This window comes from Brachycentrus maculatus, unplaced genomic scaffold (assembly GCF_059751285.1).
Source record: "Brachycentrus maculatus isolate JH-2025_06_01 unplaced genomic scaffold, ASM5975128v1 h1tg001517l, whole genome shotgun sequence".
Taxonomy (NCBI): domain Eukaryota; kingdom Metazoa; phylum Arthropoda; class Insecta; order Trichoptera; family Brachycentridae; genus Brachycentrus; species Brachycentrus maculatus.
In genome coordinates this window covers 2085-11054 of record NW_028282151.1, presented here as the reverse complement: position 1 = coordinate 11054, position 8970 = coordinate 2085, and the positions used below count along the sequence as shown (strand labels likewise).

At 34.1% G+C, this 8970-nt stretch overlaps 1 non-coding gene across 1 annotated transcript; it reads right to left on the bottom strand.

Annotated features, from left to right (window-relative positions):
- Positions 1 to 8620: 8620 nt before the first annotated feature.
- Positions 8621 to 8701, bottom strand: TRNAS-GCU (transfer RNA serine (anticodon GCU)). The gene has a single exon. It is a non-coding gene; the product is annotated as a tRNA-Ser (tRNA).
- Positions 8702 to 8970: the final 269 nt, after the last annotated feature.

Sequence of the window (8970 nt, the reverse complement as noted above, 5' to 3'; positions counted from 1 at the left end):
TTCTTAGAAAATAAAAAACACATTTTTGTTTGCTATGCTTATTATCAATTCTTGTTTATGTATTTTATGATAACCAACTATGCTAATTTATAATCTCCCATGAAAATAGTCTGTTCTTTGAGAGTACTGCGTGTTGGGGTTGGGGTTGGGGTTGGGGTTGGGTGGTTGGGGTTGGGGTTGGGGTTGGGGGTTGGAAATATGATAGTCATTGTTGCGTATTTATGTGTGAATTTTTAAAAATGCTCTTTATAGTCTTCTATATGATTAAGTTTTGATTGTTGTGGTTAGGGGTTGGGGTTGGGGTTGGGGTTGGGGTTGGGGTTGGGGTTGGGGTTGGGGTTGGGGTTGGGGTTGGGGTTGGGGTTGGGGTTGGGGTTGGGAGGGTTGGGGTTGGGGTTGGGGTTGGGGTTGGGGTTGGGGTTGGGGTTGGGGTTGGGGTTGGGGTTGGGATAAAGGGCAAGGTAGCCCAATATCACAGCAAACACAACAATCACAGCAGCCATCACAGCCATTCCAACAATCACAGCCATTCCAACAATCACAGCCATTCCAACAGTCACAGCCATTCCAACAATCACAGCCATTCCAACAAACACAGCCATTCCAACAGTCACAGCCATTCCAACAATCACAGCCATTCCAACAAACACAGCCATTCCAACAGTCACAGCCATTCCAACAATCACAGCCATTCCAAAAAACACAGCCATTCCAACAATCAAAACCTTTCCAACAACAAAATATTAGCTTTAATCTTCAGCCCAACAATAATTCAAACAATGGCACATCATTCTTATTTCCAAATGACCCAACTCAATAGATAAGAGAGAAGATTAATCAAGTGCTAAATTATAAGAAAATGTATGAAAGCATCGATCGAAAAGTCTAATAACTATGTCTGTAGACCATGAAGTGTACAAAGAAAGGATAGGCATCACTTTTTTGGCATAAAATTACAAATAGCCTTGATACTCCTATCGAAGCTGATCCCGAAATTAAAAATGCACTCCTGAAAGAAGTACTTAAACAGTTAGGTGTTACTGCTGAATCTATGTAACTTTATCATACTTATTTGGAAATTGTTAAGTAAGATCCCTTTACCACCACTCCAAACATTGACAAGGTCGTCGAAAGGGCTCTATTTAAAAGCCATTTAAAAAATAAGGGAGTTATGATGCGTTACGATCAAGAAGTCAACTTGAAGCAATTGAACTCTTTGTTGCCTAAACAGTATGAAAATATTCAAATGGAAACTTTTAATGCCCACAAAAAAACGAGCGAAAATATAATATGGAAAAATGATGGATTTGGAACAATCCATACAAAATATAGGAAAGATATTGATAAAAATGGCCTTTTCAATCGCCGCCTGTATGCACTATATGATGCGCGAGAGGACCTTGACAGTTAAAGCCAATCCTAAAGTGAGTACTAAACCAATAACCCACAAACCAAGAGTATCTTTATGAAAGGGAAGCAAATTGAATAATATGAGAAATAGCTAAAAATAAAGCTCAGATAAATTGACGAGCAAGGCCTCAATAGAATGCAGTAAACGCAAAGAAAACAGCAGCATGACACAATGCTCTACTCAGACGATCAGCTGAAAACTGAAATTGTAAAGCCACTTACCGAATAACAATTGCTTATTTATCGGAATTTCCATGGCAGCCTTATTAAATAGATTTGTGTCAAATAAAACTAATTGCCGATTCTGCCCGAAGGCTATTCAATTACACCATCATTGGAATAACTCAGAAGTTGCTTGATCCAATAATTAAAATCTGTGAATGGTTGTTGCATTAGTAACTCAAGGGGTTGCATCCAATTTACCGAGCCGGTCAACCTCTATCAGAAGAACATTCAAAAATGTGTCAGTATTGAACAGGATAACATTACAATAATGGATGAGGAATGGAGCCAAAAGAGATTGTAACTAACTTTCAACAATTTCGGAGGATATCTCGAAGCAATATAAAAAGTGAAATAAGAAACAAACGAACAATGTGAATAAAGCCATCAATAAATCGAACTATAAAGCTAAAAGAAAAGAAACTAATCATAATCACACAACGAGCCATAACAAGAAGAAAAGAGAAAAATTAAAATAATGGAAGAAAGAAGAAGAACACGAGAACTCGAGAGTAAGTAGTACAGATAAACAAAAACCAAAAGAATTAAAAAGAAAAAATAAAAGGATAGAGCTGATCGAGTCAGGGAGCAATACGAACAGGAAATCAAATAGTGGATTATTGCGAACAAGTATAAGAAGATTAGCTTTGATCATAAAAATGGGAATTTAACGATTAGTGCATGATTTTGCATCGGTAATTAGTTAGGACTATTTTATTGTTGGTTTTGTTGTTGTTGGCGGTGTGTGAAGAGTTGAATGTTTATGTACAGGAATATAATAGTCAGAAGTTTAATATAATATCGGAATTCTTTTAAAAATGAACAAGAATATGCGATATTAGAATATACTTGAAGATACTTAAATATAAGAAATAATAAGACAGATTCATTGTTGAGGCATTCATTAAAAGTCGATGGAAAATGTCAACGAATCTTCTAATTACTATCTTTTCCCTGAGCCATTTTTAATCTTTTTTTGACAATTCTTACAGATTTAATTGCTATTATTGGAAATATTTCCTTTCGTTAAAGGTGGCTTTATGTTATACTTTTTTTACTCTGTCTTTTTTTACTCTGTCTTTGTTTAATTTGAGGAAATCGCATTTAATACTTTCTCGTTTTTATTATTCGCACTTTTATTGTTATTATCTAGAATGCCGACATTGGGGCTGCTTTTACTATTTTTCAGTTTGTTGGTCTTATTGAGCCTTTAAATTCGATCGTTGAGGACACGATTTTTATTTTCCAAAGCCTCTCTTAATGATTTCTCCAATGATAGTTCATCTCTCATTTTCTTGGCCATTGAAATCTCCAGTTAATGATACTTGAGATCTTTAGTCATCTCTTTCACTTTATTCTTCAGAATTTAATTCTACATTTCGAAATGATAGATTCGCTGCTAATTCCAATTCTTCATATCCTTCAATAAGGGGTTATTATAAATGTTGCTCATGTTCTTCTGCTTGCTTTCGGGATGTTCGTCATACGTTGAGTTATTAATGTCATAGTACTATTACTCAAGGCAGTATGACAGGCTCTTATTAATTATGTTTATGCTGTTGTTTACACTGTTGTTTACACTGTTGTTTACACTGTTGTTTACACTGTTGTTTATGCTGTTGTTGGCACTATTATTGATGTTGAGACTATTGTTCAGGAGTTCAGACACTTTTTAATTGAGGCCTTAAATTATGGCTTCTAGACAGCGGTTTATTTACTTTCCTTATTCAATCTTCATTTCATACTCCTCTCGCAACACCTAAACCTTTTCTACTGAGATATAATTCTTATCGATATTCTCATTCAGCACTTTAATCTATTGGTTGAGATCCTCGACTCTTTTATTCATATTATTGCCGTAGGTTCCTAATTTTTTATTTTTGGCAGTAAGACAACTATTCAATATTGTCAGCTGTTTAATTTGTTCGCGTAGCTCTAAGCCTTCATTTTATTTGACATGCATTTACTAGTATTTTTCACTAATGTTTTTGGCAGAGTTGTTGATATTGAGGGCGCTCTTTATTTTGGAATTGTGCTACTGATTAAAGATAAAGGACGCGAGGTTATTTGAGTCGCGAGAGGTGGTTGACTGGACACTTTAATTTTATAATTCCTAAAAATTTTCGTTAAGTTAGAAACGAGGGAGTTGGCTTGGCGAAGAAATATAGGATATAGGAGGACTGGACATTTTCTATTGTAATTTTCTGTCGCGGCCCAATTAGACGATTGGCCTTCGGTTGATTCGCCCGAATCTCGAACTTCCTGGAGATCTCACAAAATATTAAGCTTCCACTTATCTCGTACGAGGAGAATTGAATGATTGGTGCTAACCGCCGATTGAGTTGAAAGAGTAGTTTTTGGTCAGAGTTTTTTCCGATTTAAATTGGTTCAGATTCGTCATTTGTTGATTGAAACTTTAATCTTTGGATTCTGTTTAAATAATTAATCGATTATACGATGAGGATCGAAGCAAAAAGAATATATACTCGAATATTTGACTATATTGTGTATCAACGTCTCTTTTTCAGGATGGTTACATTTTTTTGTGTTGAGCCCACTGAGCGTATATAAACTTCAATTTTATATTTTTATTTAGTTTGTATAACCTTAGGTTTCGACAGTTTTAATTATTTAAATCAAATTTTATTGCTTCTTTGCATATATTCACACATGCAAATGAAAGAATTATTTGTTATACCGGCCTTAACATTATTTTTTCTGTTTGGTTTCTTTGAGTTCATCGAAAGGCTGTTCAATTAAAATTTTAATAATTTCTTAACATCATAAATTCAATTCTCTTAGCAGTTCGATCACACGACCTTTAACAACATCATATCACTTCATTATTTATATGTTTCATAATTTCTCTTTGTTTTCAATAACTGCGTCAAATTAAAAAGCACAACACCACATCACAATAAAATTAAATCTTTTATAGAATAAAATTGTTATTCATCGCTCTCCCGGCCGATCATCACCGAAATTAGACATTTTATCCAAAACCATTGAGATTATCCATAGAATTTTTCATCGGGGTAAATCCGATTCCGCTTGAATGTGTACTATTTATCATGCTCTTTGAGACAATGTGTCTTCTGGTCAGCTATTTCACAATTGTATGCAACTATCTTTCGAAGTCTCTCTGCAGTTCGTAGTTATTCTATAATTAATGTAAAATTACTGAGATGACTTACCCATACCTTTTAGTCAGATTTTAATACTATTTTGTTATTTTTAGCCTTTATTCGGTCAGATTCGACAGCTTCGATGACAACTCTTCGCATTTTTATCGCAGATTGTTATATTCATATTCTTTTTGTATGATATTTTTTTAAAGGTTGTTGATTCTTTACATATTTTTCATTGCTTCTAATTTACTTTTTTCTAATAAATCGGTGTAGCTCGCTGTTTATTTTTGATAAACACTGAGCAGTTTGTTGAGTTTTAGATTCTCTTCCGAGAGCTGTTTATTCTTCCCATTGCTTTACATTATTGCAAGCTTTTCTTTTTATAGTTTATTGATAGAATCCTTGAGAGATTACTTTAAACGTGCGATTTCGCGATTAGTTTCATGGTTCTATGTGAGTTTAACTGTCATTTATTTGTGCAATTTGGTCAGTTTGACATGCTCCTACTCCGTATATTTCTGTTTTGTTTTGATCATCATTTATTAAAGATTACGTACTTTGTTTTGATTCTATTCTAATGTCAAGGATAAGCTTCTTTTAATTTATTAGAGCTGTGTAATTTTAATATCTTTGCTCTTATTTAGCACTTCCAATTACCCGATTTTGTTTTAGAGTTGCTATAGTTTTTCTATTTTGCTTTTTGCTTTGTCTTATTTTTACTGATGTTACTTGGTAATGACTTTCATGGTATATTAAAGATTCTGGCAATGTTCTTTATAATTTCTGCATTTATTGTGCAACTCTTAGTTATGCTTTTCTGTGGATTTTAAGGAATACTTGAGTTTGTGTAGTTTTTTGAGCAATTTTTATTAACTGTCTCTTTATTGGCTGAGAAGAACAGCTGGCGAGGCATACTGCGGGGATAAATATTTGCGATCGTAATCTTTCTTCAAGGATGTGTTCTTCATCTGCTGGATGTCTATTTACTGGATAAGTCGTAAAAATCTGTAATATTTATATCATAGGGTGATTTAAATTAACTGATCAATTATTTATTGACGATTACATGGCTTCAAATCAATAGGAAGTTTCCATGAAAGATATTTATTTGCATTTTCTTACAGACTTTGCCAATTGGTAAATTAAATTGATCAGCGTTTATCGTTCGGAATATATTACTATGCTGATTGCTATAAATTTAATTGAATAGTAATTTTCTCGAACTATGCGCATAAGGAAATGGGTATATACAATGCAATTTGAATCATTTTGTTATGAAATTAGCCTAAGTTTCTGGCTGTTGGTTCACAATTTCATGCTGACAAACAATCATAAAAGCTGCAGATCTTTCGAGAGGCCTCATAAGATTGTTAAAACCCACTATTAACATACATTAAAATAATAGTATGCATATTAATAATTCTAACAGCCATCATCTAAATACGAAAATTAATGAAAGCATCTACATCGCGAAGAAATATAGAAATAGTTACAGATCTTCAGATTCATGATCATTCCTCGCTGTATAAGTGTAACAGCATCAACAATATTAAATCAGAGAGAAATACAAGCCAACAAAATACAAAATCAAACAGAAATCTTAGCCTAAAAAAATAGTCGTAGCAAAACTTAAAGCCTCACTCTTGCAGAAACAATGACGCGCTTCCCAATAATCGTTTATTTAGGTCGAATGAGAGACAGCCCACAGCTCCAAAAAGCCAGCAAAAAACCCAATGCATAGAAACATCGAACAGCCATAACAATAGCGAAAACCACAAAAAATAGATGGATTTGTTATGTCTACAAAGAAACATAAATGGGATTAGAAAGTATTTATCAGAACACCACGAAATTTGGAATATAGAACAGCTGAACTATCACCAATTCATCAAAATTTTGTGGATGTTTCGATATGTGAGTTATGACTCAGAGCATTAATTTTTAGAAAATTAACAAAATTAATAATTAAGGAAAGTCTACTATTTATGGCTCAGCATATCTACGCGAAGATACTGCAGCCTTCACGATCTCCTTGTGATAGTCTGTGTCATCGAACACTACTAAATAAGCAAAGAAACGCTTGAGAATTCTGTAAAGTAGCTAAAATAAGATCTCTTATCAATACCCATATCTCCAAATGACAGCGTCAAAGGATGCCCATCAGATCCACAATTCATATTCTTCTCAAAGAAATAAACACTCTCTCGAGATGGCGAAAATAACTCATTAAAACTAACTCCGAAATAAAAACAGAAGCTTATGTTAAACTTGTAAACATTCAAACTAAACAGGCTAAACAACAGCAATGCCCATACAAACAATATTTAGTGCACACAATAGATTTAAAGTTCAAATGAACATGAGCTGATCTCGAAGAAGAGCCAATAGTTAGCCCAAACAAAACGCAAGAAAATATAATAGAAAATAAAGTAAAAGAACCCACAGATAACATCGATTTATCTGCATGACATACTGAGTTTTAGGGAGAGGGATTTCCATTATCAAACTCCTAAAGCGAAGCAAGCAGTCCTTTTGAAGGCGGAGGACTACTCGCAAAAGAAAATGAGTGCAAACAGAAATCTAATTAGCCAACCAAGAATCACCAAGTAATAGCTTGAAGGGCTCTCGAAACCCAAATGCCCGAGAAAAGATATCCCCACTGATTAAATTAAATTCAACAGTGAAAAGTGTTAGTATACATTCCACCCCAAAATATCACAGTATCGAAACAAAAACGGCAAGATGAAAGTAAAGATAAATGAAGCTTAAAAAAATAAATAGAACTGTGGTAGTTGGCTTAGGTAGGTCCGAAATGGGGAGAAGATTGTTCTGCGTATGAAATAGGCTCGGAAGATCAAATAGTAAAAATAAAGCATTCTGTCGAAAGGGTGGACAAACACTCACGATAATCATGACAAAATCTATGTGGCTAAGTAGAGGGTCGTGCAATAGGTTCAAAATGGTATGAGCAAACGACTCCTCACGCAAAAATCGGGTCAGAAACCCTCAAAGCCTCTTACTGAATTAATGCAGCAGTCCTCATCCCGAGATTTTGCAAAACAACTCATAATATAATAACTCGAAATCTCCAACAATAACCTACAAAGTGTCAGCAGCCTAACTCTTTCAGACAGACTTTCAGACCGAGATAACAACACAGTCATCGAGTACGAATCCGACAAAGAAGAATAAACCAAGTCGAATTAGTAATAGTGCAAATTATCGCAATTCCAAACCTAATCCGACCATCAATCACAGGAAATTCAACCTAGCAGTCAGACTCTTCCAAATAAATATTAAGTAAGTAAAGACTACCTCCGTATTCCGCTACTGTATATCGATGTGAATATCGATGAGCAAAGGAAGGAAAGGATCATTATCTACGACAATGATAATGCTCAAAGTTTGGCAGAGGAATTCACCAGAAAACATGGTAATATATATAAAGTTATTTAGGATTAACTGAGGACATGAAAAGTAAATTGCAGGTGCTCCTTCAACAGCAAATGGACACAGTGCTCTCAAGGATTGAGGAGGAGGATGTTGAGGAAGAGTGTTCTTACATTTGGTGAGGAATGGTAGTCACTGATTAATTATAATATTCTATGAGAAGTCTAAAATAATCAAAGATAATTATGCATATGGACGAACTAATAGATAGCATTGCCAATTATTGCAAAGTTTTCTTAATTTTTAATTAAGCTTTTAAGCTTAATAATACTTTTTAGAACAGGATATAAATGTTATCAGTGCTCTCCATAAATTGCAAAGCAAAGTAAAGAATGCAAGAAGCATTAAATGTTGCTTAGTTTCAATTAACTCTCGGGGTTAATGTATTAGTAGTAAATTAGTAATAAAAACGACACCTATGGGATTTGAACCCATGCTCCTGACGGAATTAACTTAGCAGGCTAACGCCTTAACCACTCGGCCAAAGTGTCTTTACTGAAAATATATCTTTGCTTTGCTGCTTTTAATAAGGGCAAAATTAGCAACCTGTATTCCATAAAAAGCAAAACTACAAAATCCCTAAATGTATATAGAATTATGCTTATTTTATTTTAAAATTAATTTATTGTGTGCTTGACAGATAAATTCAATTAAGTTCAAATTGCTAGTCGATTACCTATAAAACAACAAAGGTGACATAATTCATATTTGAATGAATATTCGAGCATCATTTCTCAAAATCTGTCCGAAACTATACAAA